At 32.2% G+C, this 15,216-nt stretch overlaps 1 protein-coding gene across 1 annotated transcript in view; it reads left to right on the top strand.

Annotated features, from left to right (window-relative positions):
* Positions 1-204: 204 nt before the first annotated feature.
* Positions 205-15,216, top strand: part of LOC134707267 (transcriptional protein SWT1-like) — a 63,032-nt gene continuing 48,020 nt past the window's right edge. The window contains exon 1 of the mRNA XM_063566889.1: positions 205-285. The gene's annotated coding sequence lies outside the window, so the exon portion shown is untranslated. The remainder of the gene's footprint in view (positions 286-15,216) is intronic.

The raw sequence follows: 15,216 nt of genomic DNA, 5'->3' as shown, positions 1-15,216 counted from the left end.
ATTTTAATGGGCAAACAGAAGTAAACAAAATATACTTTGTTTTGATATCATCTTTTTTTAAATGGCATACACTGAGGGTATACATTTTTATTTGTCACTAGAAGTACTAAAAGTCTGAGACTACTTCTTAGTTCAAGTTCATCTATACTTGAAAAGTAATTAATAACGGATGATGGCATCGCATACTTTTTTAACTTCTTAGCAGGGTAATTAGATGTATCAGGAAAGTTTGCCGAGTTAGCTGTGAAAACATTCTTTAAAAATACTCAAGAACTGAAAGAAGAAGTAAGTCCGTTTGTTATTGGTTCTGTATTTGTTTAACTTGATATGTTTTTGATACTGATTTTTGCACTATTGTCAATATAGATGCATTTACATGTGCATTGACCACATCATTTGTAAACACGCGGTCAGGGGAGATAATTTTATTGCGCCAAAAAATCATATTTGTTTTGATTTTCAGTATACCGGAAATAATGTTAATTTTTCATAATTTTACACGTAAATATGCTTCAAGTAAATCAACAAAATTTTGCTGGTAGTGAGCAACACAAATCCCATCGATGTACGTACACAGACACAGGCGATATATCAAGTGTAGTCTAAGATCGTTCATCTTGTCAGTTCGTTAGGTATTTGTGTTTTAACTTAACACACGGGGAAACCCCGCATTGATGTCTCTACGGTACTTCTGGCGTAGAAAAACAGTGCAAAATACGTTTTTTCTGCACTTTTGAATAAAAAAACATTTATAAAGGTAAGTTTTCATTGTTGTTCTCAATTATTTCCAAAAAATGCCATTTTTCTAATGCCCGTTTCAATCCCAACTTCCGAATATTTAAAAACATTCTAGAACTTCACAAAATCCCATTTCCGGCCTCCATTCATTTGTGTACATTCCATTCAGCGTCATCAATCTTGTGGCAGGCAATACAGGTCAAGCAAATCGTATTTTTAGGAATTTAAAAATGACATGCTCCTTACCTCTTTCTCGATTTTCCCGCGAAAAAAGCCCAACCAAAATGAAAGGAAAACTATATGAAAAAACGATGTCCAAGCCATAATTTTGAACAGGCATATAGAGTTGGTTAATAAGAAACAATTTACATTTATTTTTCATAGAATTTTCTTTTTATTCAAAAAAAAAAATCGATATTCTGACCATCATGACTGTAGGTAAATATTCATACAAAATTCCCTTGATGTCAAAAGGGATGGCAAAAAAAGAGTTTTCCTGTTGAATAAAACCCAGAACTATTGCAAACTATTTTGAAGCAATATCCCAGAAAGAAATAACGTAATTGCTGTAGACTGAAAAATCCCCTAATTGACAGTAGAGCAATTTTATTGGATATAACGAATTGACATCACATGATTTTGTCGCCATTGAAATTTTAATGTAAACAAACAAGGTCAGAAGGTTCCATATGGGACATCATCGTACATTTAGTTACTGACAAACAATTACGAGTTATCAAGCTTGCCAATGCATGGTTATAAAAAATTAAAGCTAAGTCTACAGAAAAAATAAGAAAAAAATAGCCTTAGTATAACGACTTATCATAACACCTGGATACTGGAAGGATAGTACATGCACAGGAGTTTGAAATCCTATTGATAGGATTTCAAACTCCTGTGGTACATGTAAGTAGAATCTGTTCTACATGTGGCACCTGTTACATTTTTCATGTTACACATTTGGTATTTAGGCACATTTATGGGTGATGTTAAAATCTAGTAAAATCAATATCTATATTACTAAATGAAAAGGGTTGAACCATCGTAATTTTATTATGTGTTCATTAAATGATCTTTTGGGGGATATTAGGAGGTTAAAATCAGTATATTTACACACATATTTACAGTGTATAAGACCCAGTTCACACAAGGATATTTTTATAGATTTAAACTAGACCGGTTCACTTTAGATCGGTTAAAGGGCTTATGTGAAAGCTTTGAATCGATCTTCAATCGGTCTAAACTAAATCACCAAAAGAGGTAGTTTAGTTTGATTCGATCTTAAGTAAACCGATCTTACTTTAAATGTGAATGCAGAGATCAGTTTAAACTAGTACGATTGAATTGAAAATAACGTATGCGTATGCAGTGCTCTAGCTAGAAATCAAAAGGGGCAGGGTGCCAGTGGAGGGCAGGGCACTTTTTATGATAAGAAAAGGCACTGCTTATTTTTTTTGTTTACGTTTCTGTGTGTATCACGAGTTAACGAATCTCTTTTTTTTTTACTGTGTATGTTTGGTTTTTTTTTAAATTAAGATGCTTTTCAACTACAGTCTTTATTTCATTGTGTAGTTATGAATGATATAGTATATCTTCCTCATCATATTATGTTTTAACAGTTTAACTTTACTCTACCCATTATCATAAAATATGTTGGTTTATTTTTTTATCTATATAAAATGTATCTTCTACCCTGCTTATTTGAGCATTACTTATTTAATAGCAATATCCTCTAACTCTACTTTCCGCTATATAGATGACGTTCTTTCACTAAACAATTCAAAATTTGGTGACTATGTGGATCGCATCTATCCCATCGAATTGGAGATAAAGGATACTACAGATACAGTTAAGTCGGCTTCATATCTTGACTTACATCTAGAAATTGACAATGAGGGTCGGTTGAAGACAAAACTTTACGACAAAAGAGATGATTTCAGCTTTCCAATTGTGAACTTTCCATTTCTAAGTAGCAACATTCCAGCAGCACCTGCATACGGGGTATATATCTCCCAATTGATACGATATTCCCGTGCTTGCATTTCCTATCATGATTTTCTTGATAGAGGGTTACTGCTCACAAGGAAGCTATTAAACCAAGAGTTCCAAATGGTGAAGTTGAAATCATCCCTTCGTAAATTTTACGGACGCCATCACGAGTTGGTTGACCGTTATGGAATAACCGTTTCACAAATGATATCGGATATGTTCCTTACGTCGTAACTACAATCCCCTTCCCTTTCATGAATTTGACCTACCGAATTAGACTATTTACCGGATTTGTAATCACATAAGCAACACGACGGGTGCCGCATGTGGAGCAGGATCTGCTTACCCTTCCGGAGCACCTGAGATCACCCCTAGTTTTTGGTGGGGTTCGTGTTGTTTATTCTTTAGTTTTCTATGTTGTGTCATGTGTACTATTGTTTTTCTGTTTGTCTTTTTCATTTTTAGCCATGGCGTTGTCAGTTTGTTTTAGATTTACGAGTTTGACTGTTCCTTTGGTATCTTTCGTCCCTCTTTTTTTAACAATGTTTAGAACAAGAATTGCTAAAGGTATAATTATCAAGTAGAAATTGCAAATTTTTTTTTTGATATGTTCAAAGACAGTTAATATCTTTAAGGTAACATTATTATGTTATTACATATTCAATTAGTAATTTATTCCTTTTTTTTATACTAGATAATATTTTTAGAGCACAAATTTGTAATAAGCTAAAACAGGGGAAGTAACTCCAAAATCAATTTCCACCACGTTTGCGTTATAAATTAAAAACTGTGCTTGTCGCTAACAAGTTGAGATGGAAGGCATTTCTGTATTAAAAGAAATAGTTTTATTTTGATGACTTAAATTCAATTCTAAAGTCATGAAAGTCTTCATTTATACACTCTTCCATTGTGACTTGGAGATCGTAAATGCCGACCCAAGCTTAACACACTCGCTGACACATTCATCAAAAGTATGACAAAAACAACATTGTCCTAATTAAATTACCTAGTTATTAACACCTTTGAAGTCTTTATCATTGTAATTGATTGTAATGACATGATTAACCTGGGGGCAATCACACAGGTGTCATATAATTATGTAATTAACTTGGAGATCAGAAATCGATGAAACAAAATTTTATCAAAACGGCACAAGATAATTTTGGAAAAAGACGTCAGGGCAGAAGGGCGCGGATGAAGGCACCCAGGGCGCGGCTGAGGGCACCCAGGGCGCGGCGCCCTTCTATTTTGGGCTAGCGAGACCACTGCGTATGTATAGCGGCAAAACTATATCAGAGGTTCGTTGTTTAACCCACATTTCTCTGTTTAAAGACCATTAAAACAAACTGAAAACATGTTGTCTTCTCCGTAGAAAAGATTTGAGAAATCTGTGTCTTCTTTTCTTATGTTGATTTATTTTCTTTGCAGAACAGCAGTATTTCCTGCGTTGTGTTGTAACTTTGTTGCTCCAGTTATGTTTTTCAAAACTAAAGAAAACTGCAATAACGCCAGTATCAAAATTTTAACTAGTGATTCAATAACTTTATCCAATTTTTGTTTCATGTGTGTGTATCAGTGTATCAACTCATGAATTTGATAAATCAGTTCTATTTATATACAATGTTTACAGTTTTACGGGTAAAAAGGTTAGATCGATTGCGTTTTTAATTGTAGTCTGAAAGTAGTGTTTCAGTCGGAAACCAGGTTGAAATAGAACAGAAGAATTGAAGCTCTTTGTTAGAGAAGGTGATAAATGTTTAATGTATTGAATTGTTTACTATAGTGACAAAAATTTTAAAAGTTTATAGAAGCAAACAAAATTACAATTTTCTTCTCAATTATGAGTTGTTTTATTTTTTAAAACACCATTTGCATAAGTTTTCATTTTATCTAGTACAAAGTTAAGCAGAACAATTAGATATCAAGTTGGATGAAGAAAATGCATAACCCTCGATTTTTTTGAAAAAAATTACCACGGACGGAAAACATATCAATCTATTAGTTCAGTAATTTTCATGTCTGCCCTTCCATTATGTTACTCAAGAAAAAATTCCAAAAAATGTGTAAAAATTGTATGGAATAGATGAAATTGAGTGCACCTTTTTATGGTAGGGTGTGTTTGAGTTGAATATTTTGTCTTGATATCGTACAAAGCTACAGGTTGACTTTATAACACTAAAAGATCACAGTACTATAAGACGAAACATATGGGTCAAGTGAAATTCCTATCTAATGAGTCACAAAAACAGAGAAGGTGTGTTCAAATAGCTATTTTTGGGGAAAGACGGCTTTTAGCCGTTAATCCCCTATGGGGTTGACCAGAGTGACACTCCCTCACATCATTCATTTTGTTTTTATACATGTTATAGTGTGGAAAACCCCACAACAAATCTTACTTAGATTGAAGAGAAGCAGACTCAGAAATGAATAGTTTGACTTTAAACACGTTTTTACACATTTCCCTTCTGTTTCTCACGAAATTATCGTACATGTATCTTGAACTCTCCTTTACACTATTTACGTTTATTTTACAATCCGGAAAAATTAGCATGACGAGATATTCTAAATATATCCAACCTACATTGTATTTTATAGTGACGTCATTCTTGGAAGAAGCAAGGATATCCTTCACCAGTTCACTGGTTATTTATATCATTCTTAGAGATCGTGCACTAATTACAAATTTGTATTTGTTAAATCTAAACATAATATTGTTTACTGTAGATGATTTAAACATCAACATACAATACTTTAATTTGTAGGTCAACAACTTTCAAAATAAACAAAGATCGCGGGGTTACATGAGACAGGGGAAAGAAACGATTTTATTACTTTTTTCGGGTCTCACTAATCAGAGACAAGAAGCGTCAAGAAGACTATTTAGCGACAAGAAAAAAATATTCTTCTTGTCGCTAATTAGTGAGACCACTTTTTTCTGTAAAAATTCTGAGAATCTTCCTCCAATTCAGGAGCACCTCAATTGAGTAATTATCCACTAAAATAAAAGTTAATGTATTTAAACACTTCAAATGTGACATTTCATAGGATTAGTAGTCTTCTATTAAAACTAAATTTTTGTGTACCTACATAATCATGGTAATGTTAAAAAAAAATTAAAAAAATTGCATTTTGTAGTTTAAACATATTTATTATTTACAAATATTTCAAAATTAAGATTTAGAAACAAGCTTCACACAGTTTACATCACTCATATTGTTTATTTATTTTTATAGTACCTGTTTCCCTGTGATGAGAATTGTAACTCGGAACTTTAACAATGGAAATTTAAAACTGAATAGATTTTTCAGTCCACATTTTCTAAAGAAAAAACTTAAAAATCCAAGAGTACTGTCACAAAAAATGGAAAATGGCCCTAGCCTGCAGTTCAGTGGTACACAATCAAGATTTCAAAAAATATTGTAGTTGTTGTGAAATGACAGAATTCAGTTGAGTTTTAGATAATTAGCTATCAACTTTAATCAAATGTTTAGATTTAGAAGATGCAGATCTCTTCCATTGGTCCAAATTGAATCCTAAACTAAGGAAATGAAATTACATAAACAACAATTGATTTCAATATTGTCAACCTTTCTACATGTTCTAGCTGTTCTCTTTTTCATTCTTCATATGAAAACTATCAAAAGATACCCCCCTTTCCAAAAACATAATTAAATAGAAACAAGGGCCGTCTTTCCCCTCAGAGCTATTCAGCTCTTTGATTTTTCTGAAAGTACTTGAAGACTGTCTTTCAAGTTGGATGATGAAAATGCATATCTTCAAAAAATTCTATTTTTTTTGTGTGTGATAAACTAGGGTTTATAGTCTTCATACACTAAAAAAATCTAGTCTGCACTTCCATGAAATATTTAATTAGATTTTTTTAAAATGTTTATGAATTTTCGAAAATTCCACCTGACAACCGATCAGACAATAGTTTTAATTTGAATCAATGCAGACAAGATCATTAACCCTTTCACCGATTGCTGCCCAGACAGAAGCTACTCTGAGACAATGGCTTCCCTGGCTACTATTACTCAAGTAGGAGATCTTCATAATGAATGTCAATAAAAACTTGTTTATAATTATATGTGTATTTATTTCATTCACTTAGACCATGTTCACAGTTTTGTTCATGTTTTGACAAATTTTTCTAAATTTCCGAATTTTCGGCATTATCTAGGTGAAATTCTCAAAATTTGGCTCTTTCACCCCAAATTGTAATTTTTTAACCCAAAACGGCAAAATTTTAAAATTTTTATGAGGCTGTACATATTCCTCCCACTGATCGATGTCCATTCCAAGTGTTTTGTACATAAAACGACATTTTATGTAAAAAAAATATACTAGTTTGGCTTCAATTCTTTCATATTCTTTCTAAAAAAATGTTCCCTCATTTCAAATTATCCTAAATTCCGTAAATTTCCTCTGATTTTGACACGGTTTTCAACAAATGGAAGTGCCATGTTTACACTTCATCCGGGTTATTCATCAAAGAAAGATAACTCCTGTTTGCACTGTTTAAGCGGGAAATATAAAAGAAGTATTCCGATCCCGGTAAAACGGGACTCATCGTCAGCTGTCTGAAGCGTGAATCTCGGTAAACCGTGACTCGTCGGCGAAAGGGTTAACTGATGCTCACTAGCTAGTTGATACATTTGTCTTTTAAAATACAACTGACATATAAGAACCGTAATGGTGCAATGTGGATAAATTTATCGTTTTCCAAGAGCAAAATTGGTAGCTCGTCATCCCTTCAATGGCTTCCATTTCTATGATTGTGAAAATGAACTGGCCTAATGGGGAGATAATTTTGACAAAAGTAGTCTCCTGACTGGGTTTAGATTAGACCAATAGAGATAGTTATGATTAAAGATAATGTGAACGCTAACTGGTTTTATTTAGATTGATTCAAATTAGAACGATGAAAATACTAGCGTGAACGCGGTCTAAGAGCACTTAAGATTTAAAATCTTTATATACAGATAAGACTTAATTTTAAAAACAAGTGTTTAAAATTATGTGGTATCATTATAGGCACTGGGAATCTGGGTCTGTTCGCGCCCATTCACGTTCGCACCCACTCATGTTCGCCCCCTTTCACTTTTGCACCCTACATATATTCGCACCCAAAGTCCGTTCGCACACTACATGTTCGCGCCCAATTTTTATTGGTTTTGTGTTTAATAACTTTGTAATCAAGTTTTGGCAAGTGTATTCCTATAAGTATATTTGTTGTCATTGTCTCATTATAAAGTGAGACAGCATTATTTTTTGTGTTAAATAAATCTTATTTAAGTTTTGAATAGTGTATTGTTAAAAAAAATAACAATAATGTTATTATTATTGTTACATTTCCTTGTAACTGTAGCCAGTGCAATCATTATATGTAAACAAAAATATCAGGTGAGTGACACGGGCTACTTTGATGCTGAAATGTACAATTTTTTAGCGTTTTTGTCTTATATTTTAAAACTTATAAATAGATCAAAAGAAACTAAAATATACAAAAATGATAAAGCAAGAGAAGATCTACAATTAAGACAAATGGTGGAACAAGAATTGCTAAAGGTATAATTATCAAGTAGAAATTGCAAATTTTTTTTTTGATATGTTCAAAGACAGTTAATATCTTTAAGGTAACATTATTATGTTATTACATATTCAATTAGTAATTTATTCCTTTTTTTTATACTAGATAATATTTTTAGAGCACAAATTTGTAATAAGCTAAAACAGGGGAAGTAACTCCAAAATCAATTTCCACCACGTTTGCGTTATAAATTAAAAACTGTGCTTGTCGCTAACAAGTTGAGATGGAAGGCATTTCTGTATTAAAAGAAATAGTTTTATTTTGATGACTTAAATTCAATTCTAAAGTCATGAAAGTCTTCATTTATACACTCTTCCATTGTGACTTGGAGATCGTAAATGCCGACCCAAGCTTAACACACTCGCTGACACATTCATCAAAAGTATGACAAAAACAACATTGTCCTAATTAAATTACCTAGTTATTAACACCTTTGAAGTCTTTATCATTGTAATTGATTGTAATGACATGATTAACCTGGGGGCAATCACACAGGTGTCATATAATTATGTAATTAACTTGGAGATCAGAAATCGATGAAACCAAATTTTATCAAAACGGCACAAGATAATTTTGGAAAAAGACGTCAGGGCAGAAGGGCGCGGATGAAGGCACCCAGGGCGCGGCTGAGGGCACCCAGGGCGCGGCGCCCTTCTATTTTGGGCTAGCGAGACCACTGCGTATGTATAGCGGCAAAACTATATCAGAGGTTCGTTGTTTAACCCACATTTCTCTGTTTAAAGACCATTAAAACAAACTGAAAACATGTTGTCTTCTCCGTAGAAAAGATTTGAGAAATCTGTGTCTTCTTTTCTTATGTTGATTTATTTTCTTTGCAGAACAGCAGTATTTCCTGCGTTGTGTTGTAACTTTGTTGCTCCAGTTATGTTTTTCAAAACTAAAGAAAACTGCAATAACGCCAGTATCAAAATTTTAACTAGTGATTCAATAACTTTATCCAATTTTTGTTTCATGTGTGTGTATCAGTGTATCAACTCATGAATTTGATAAATCAGTTCTATTTATATACAATGTTTACAGTTTTACGGGTAAAAAGGTTAGATCGATTGCGTTTTTAATTGTAGTCTGAAAGTAGTGTTTCAGTCGGAAACCAGGTTGAAATAGAACAGAAGAATTGAAGCTCTTTGTTAGAGAAGGTGATAAATGTTTAATGTATTGAATTGTTTACTATAGTGACAAAAATTTTAAAAGTTTATAGAAGCAAACAAAATTACAATTTTCTTCTCAATTATGAGTTGTTTTATTTTTTAAAACACCATTTGCATAAGTTTTCATTTTATCTAGTACAAAGTTAAGCAGAACAATTAGATATCAAGTTGGATGAAGAAAATGCATAACCCTCGATTTTTTTGAAAAAAATTACCACGGACGGAAAACATATCAATCTATTAGTTCAGTAATTTTCATGTCTGCCCTTCCATTATGTTACTCAAGAAAAAATTCCAAAAAATGTGTAAAAATTGTATGGAATAGATGAAATTGAGTGCACCTTTTTATGGTAGGGTGTGTTTGAGTTGAATATTTTGTCTTGATATCGTACAAAGCTACAGGTTGACTTTATAACACTAAAAGATCACAGTACTATAAGACGAAACATATGGGTCAAGTGAAATTCCTATCTAATGAGTCACAAAAACAGAGAAGGTGTGTTCAAATAGCTATTTTTGGGGAAAGACGGCTTTTAGCCGTTAATCCCCTATGGGGTTGACCAGAGTGACACTCCCTCACATCATTCATTTTGTTTTTATACATGTTATAGTGTGGAAAACCCCACAACAAATCTTACTTAGATTGAAGAGAAGCAGACTCAGAAATGAATAGTTTGACTTTAAACACGTTTTTACACATTTCCCTTCTGTTTCTCACGAAATTATCGTACATGTATCTTGAACTCTCCTTTACACTATTTACGTTTATTTTACAATCCGGAAAAATTAGCATGACGAGATATTCTAAATATATCCAACCTACATTGTATTTTATAGTGACGTCATTCTTGGAAGAAGCAAGGATATCCTTCACCAGTTCACTGGTTATTTATATCATTCTTAGAGATCGTGCACTAATTACAAATTTGTATTTGTTAAATCTAAACATAATATTGTTTACTGTAGATGATTTAAACATCAACATACAATACTTTAATTTGTAGGTCAACAACTTTCAAAATAAACAAAGATCGCGGGGTTACATGAGACAGGGGAAAGAAACGATTTTATTACTTTTTTCGGGTCTCACTAATCAGAGACAAGAAGCGTCAAGAAGACTATTTAGCGACAAGAAAAAAATATTCTTCTTGTCGCTAATTAGTGAGACCACTTTTTTCTGTAAAAATTCTGAGAATCTTCCTCCAATTCAGGAGCACCTCAATTGAGTAATTATCCACTAAAATAAAAGTTAATGTATTTAAACACTTCAAATGTGACATTTCATAGGATTAGTAGTCTTCTATTAAAACTAAATTTTTGTGTACCTACATAATCATGGTAATGTTAAAAAAAAATTAAAAAAATTGCATTTTGTAGTTTAAACATATTTATTATTTACAAATATTTCAAAATTAAGATTTAGAAACAAGCTTCACACAGTTTACATCACTCATATTGTTTATTTATTTTTATAGTACCTGTTTCCCTGTGATGAGAATTGTAACTCGGAACTTTAACAATGGAAATTTAAAACTGAATAGATTTTTCAGTCCACATTTTCTAAAGAAAAAACTTAAAAATCCAAGAGTACTGTCACAAAAAATGGAAAATGGCCCTAGCCTGCAGTTCAGTGGTACACAATCAAGATTTCAAAAAATATTGTAGTTGTTGTGAAATGACAGAATTCAGTTGAGTTTTAGATAATTAGCTATCAACTTTAATCAAATGTTTAGATTTAGAAGATGCAGATCTCTTCCATTGGTCCAAATTGAATCCTAAACTAAGGAAATGAAATTACATAAACAACAATTGATTTCAATATTGTCAACCTTTCTACATGTTCTAGCTGTTCTCTTTTTCATTCTTCATATGAAAACTATCAAAAGATACCCCCCTTTCCAAAAACATAATTAAATAGAAACAAGGGCCGTCTTTCCCCTCAGAGCTATTCAGCTCTTTGATTTTTCTGAAAGTACTTGAAGACTGTCTTTCAAGTTGGATGATGAAAATGCATATCTTCAAAAAATTCTATTTTTTTTGTGTGTGATAAACTAGGGTTTATAGTCTTCATACACTAAAAAAATCTAGTCTGCACTTCCATGAAATATTTAATTAGATTTTTTTAAAATGTTTATGAATTTTCGAAAATTCCACCTGACAACCGATCAGACAATAGTTTTAATTTGAATCAATGCAGACAAGATCATTAACCCTTTCACCGATTGCTGCCCAGACAGAAGCTACTCTGAGACAATGGCTTCCCTGGCTACTATTACTCAAGTAGGAGATCTTCATAATGAATGTCAATAAAAACTTGTTTATAATTATATGTGTATTTATTTCATTCACTTAGACCATGTTCACAGTTTTGTTCATGTTTTGACAAATTTTTCTAAATTTCCGAATTTTCGGCATTATCTAGGTGAAATTCTCAAAATTTGGCTCTTTCACCCCAAATGTAATTTTTTAACCCAAAACGGCAAAATTTTAAAATTTTTATGAGGCTGTACATATTCCTCCCACTGATCGATGTCCATTCCAAGTGTTTTGTACATAAAACGACATTTTATGTAAAAAAAATATACTAGTTTGGCTTCAATTCTTTCATATTCTTTCTAAAAAAATGTTCCCTCATTTCAAATTATCCTAAATTCCGTAAATTTCCTCTGATTTTGACACGGTTTTCAACAAATGGAAGTGCCATGTTTACACTTCATCCGGGTTATTCATCAAAGAAAGATAACTCCTGTTTGCACTGTTTAAGCGGGAAATATAAAAGAAGTATTCCGATCCCGGTAAAACGGGACTCATCGTCAGCTGTCTGAAGCGTGAATCTCGGTAAACCGTGACTCGTCGGCGAAAGGGTTAACTGATGCTCACTAGCTAGTTGATACATTTGTCTTTTAAAATACAACTGACATATAAGAACCGTAATGGTGCAATGTGGATAAATTTATCGTTTTCCAAGAGCAAAATTGGTAGCTCGTCATCCCTTCAATGGCTTCCATTTCTATGATTGTGAAAATGAACTGGCCTAATGGGGAGATAATTTTGACAAAAGTAGTCTCCTGACTGGGTTTAGATTAGACCAATAGAGATAGTTATGATTAAAGATAATGTGAACGCTAACTGGTTTTATTTAGATTGATTCAAATTAGAACGATGAAAATACTAGCGTGAACGCGGTCTAAGAGCACTTAAGATTTAAAATCTTTATATACAGATAAGACTTAATTTTAAAAACAAGTGTTTAAAATTATGTGGTATCATTATAGGCACTGGGAATCTGGGTCTGTTCGCGCCCATTCACGTTCGCACCCACTCATGTTCGCCCCCTTTCACTTTTGCACCCTACATATATTCGCACCCAAAGTCCGTTCGCACACTACATGTTCGCGCCCAATTTTTATTGGTTTTGTGTTTAATAACTTTGTAATCAAGTTTTGGCAAGTGTATTCCTATAAGTATATTTGTTGTCATTGTCTCATTATAAAGTGAGACAGCATTATTTTTTGTGTTAAATAAATCTTATTTAAGTTTTGAATAGTGTATTGTTAAAAAAAATAACAATAATGTTATTATTATTGTTACATTTCCTTGTAACTGTAGCCAGTGCAATCATTATATGTAAACAAAAATATCAGGTGAGTGACACGGGCTACTTTGATGCTGAAATGTACAATTTTTTAGCGTTTTTGTCTTATATTTTAAAACTTATAAATAGATCAAAAGAAACTAAAATATACAAAAATGATAAAGCAAGAGAAGATCTACAATTAAGACAAATGGTGGAAATTGTCTGACACCTCCTTTTTTGAGTTATTGCCCTGTAATTACGATTTTTATGATTTATTTGTGTTTTATATATATGGACCATAATTTGCTATTGGGCTCGTTTCCTATAACAATAGAAAAGTGATAAAAATGTGTATTACTGTAAGAAAAGTTGTAACTACATCTAAAGATGCCTTAATTTTTATCAACATACAAGTGTATGCTACTCTTCCCTAGAAAAAAAAATTGAAATTACACAATGTAACAAAATTCAAAGGTTATACAACCGTATTTTTGTGTCGTTTCTCACGTTACTTTTCGCTTCCGAAGTGCATAACGCTGACTGATTTATAGATAATCGTCACCGGCAAATTTGTAATTTTTGCTTTTAAATAATAAAGAACATCGACAAAAAGAACAGTCAGAAGAAAATGCAGAGAACTTTAAGTATTTCTGTAGCAGGTGTAAGAACACTGACGTTACTTTGGATTCCGATTACATAACGCAAATTTTAGATGATGTAATCTGCTTTGTTGTGATAGAATTCTTTATAACAATATGCAAATATGAACTCTCGCGAGATGTTCAAACAGGAAAATCAGAGAGGACTCACATTCTAGTTTTGTTCTTCGTAATAATTAAGTGAAAAAATGACATTATTGTTATGCGTTACATTTCACACGAAAAAGAAGTCCAGTTATTTATTTAAATTGTTTTTGTCGTTAAGTTCTAATCATTTCTGGTCATACATGAAACATGTGACTAACATGTGATCACGCCCTTACGGCAGGATATAAGAAATACTAGGTCTAAACATTGTTTTTGTTTCCAACGGGATGTTAGCAAACATAATCTGTAGACTTGTTTCGTCTTGTTTAAAAACGGAAAATACACTTTTCAAAGAGATTACGCCGGGGGTCTATTATTTTTTCTATGTGCATAGTGTTACATGCGATCTTGTGTGAACATTAATGCCCAATGACTTGATAAAATTGATTTCAGATTTGACAGACGTTGTTACACACTTCGTTTCCCGATAACGATGTAAAGGGGCCTTGGAAAATTCAATCAAAATTACGTCTCTTATCATTGTGCCGATGCTCATTGGATTGTTTTGCTTCAGCAGTAAATATTACTGGATATTTTAGGTGATTAAAGTTTATTTAATAAAAAATACATGTTAATATACCGTTACACTTGGAATGTACAAAGTTGGTATCTTTGTCACAATTTTTAATTAATCTTTTTTATTCATGTTCTGCAAACACTTTTCAGAAACGCAATAAACTTGTCAAAAGAGAAGTGAACTTTTACCATGCATGACTTGAAAGGAAGTACTTTATTGATTTTAGCCTACTAAAGTAGGTTAAAATCTGGAAACCATGTAGATGGTGTACAGGTCACAAATATCACATGGTGCCTATTTTAAAGATTTTAATTCCAAGTTAAAAAAAAATTCTTTACTGGATTTAAAGAATTTTACATTGCCAAAGATTTGGAATAAATTGTATATAACTGGAATTTCAAAACCAAATATAAATACATTTTTTTGGATAAAACATCGAGATACAACGATAATTATGGTATCCTGTATCAATGAAGAAAATATGGAAATTTCTGTATAAATTGTACAAATTGTTTTCAAAACAAGCACATATTTAGGAGTGCTATAATACTGTTACATTTAAGATGGATTTTAAGACAAAGTGTACTGTTCAGATTATTTTAAGCAGATTTTGCAATAAAATAAAACTAAAAAAAAGCTTTCAGTTTCTTATGGTTTCCTGTCACGTTTAAAAAAAACTTTAATTTAACATTGAAAATAGATTTTAAATATTAACATGAAGCAAGTAACACTAGTAATGGTGTTCATTTATGTCTTTTGAAAAATATTGTGCAAAATAAAGAAAATAAAGGTTGGTTTCCTGTTTGGTTTCCTGTCACGTAAACGGTGAA

The sequence above is a fragment of the Mytilus trossulus genome, chromosome 2, assembly GCF_036588685.1.
Source record: "Mytilus trossulus isolate FHL-02 chromosome 2, PNRI_Mtr1.1.1.hap1, whole genome shotgun sequence".
Taxonomy (NCBI): Eukaryota; Metazoa; Mollusca; class Bivalvia; order Mytilida; family Mytilidae; genus Mytilus; species Mytilus trossulus.
Note: the sequence above shows the minus strand (reverse complement) of the source record. Positions and strands in the feature narration are given on the sequence as shown.